This window comes from Echinops telfairi, unplaced genomic scaffold (assembly GCF_000313985.2).
Source record: "Echinops telfairi isolate 266 unplaced genomic scaffold, ASM31398v2 ScPeMD7_2291;HRSCAF=2852, whole genome shotgun sequence".
Lineage (NCBI taxonomy): Eukaryota > Metazoa > Chordata > Mammalia > Afrosoricida > Tenrecidae > Echinops > Echinops telfairi.
Window position 1 is genome coordinate 10,573,905 of NW_022106189.1, and position 1,130 is coordinate 10,575,034.

Below are 1,130 nucleotides of genomic sequence, written 5' to 3' on the forward strand. Positions count from 1 at the left end.
AATATGTCTTCACATGGTTTTTGCCCACCTGGATATCATCTTTAGTGAATTGTCTAGTCAAGTCTTGTGTTCATTTTTTGATTGGGTTATTTGTACTTTTCTTATTAAGATATAATTTTCTGTATATTTTGGAGATTAACCCTTTACCTGATGTGTTATTACTGAATATTTTCCCCAGTCTTTGTGGGTTATCTGTTAACTCTTTTGATGTTCAAAAATGCCATATTTTTAGTAGATCCCAGTATTTTATTTTTTATTCTATGCTATGGACATTTATTATGTTCACTAGTGTGTTTATAGCTTGTTTTAGGGTCTATGCGTTTGTTACTTTTTTTTCATTGAGTGTCTTTCTAATTTTGTGGTTTATATTTAGGTCTTTAATCCATCATGCATTCTCCTTCATTCTTTTTCAGGTGAAGATCCAGTTTTTCTAGCACTGTTTGTTGTACAGGTTATCTCTTCCCCAGTTCATGTGTTTTTATCCTTTATCAAAGATTAGGTATCTCTGGGTACCTACAAATTTCTGGGTTCTCAATTCTAATCTATTGGTCTTCATATCTGTCATTGTACCAATACCAATACTGTTTTGATTGCCATGGCTATGTAGTAGGTTTTATCATAGGTTTTAAGGTCTAGGAGTAAAAGGCCTTCTAGTTTGTTTTTATTTTTAATACTATTTTATATATCCTGGCTTTCTTTCCTTTTCATATGAAGTTGGTGACTAGTTTTTTCCATTTCTTTTCAGAATTGTGGTGCAATATGGAACAGAATTGCATTGCATCTGTTAAGGATTTTTTTTAAGTCATTTTATTGGGGGCTCATACAACTCATCACAATCCATACATACATCAATTGTATAAAGCACATTTGTACATCTGTTACCCTCATTATTCTTTTTAAAAAAATTATTTTATTGGGGGCTCGTACAATTCTTATCAAAGTCCATATAGACATCCATGAGTCAAGCACATATGTACACCTGTTGCCCTCATCAGTCTCACAACATTTGCCCTCTACTTTAGCCCTCAATATGGTTTGCTCATTTTCTCCCTCCCTCCCCTCTCCCCCTCCCTCCTGAACCCTTCATAATTCATAAATTATTATAGTTTTGTCATAAGTTACACTGTCCG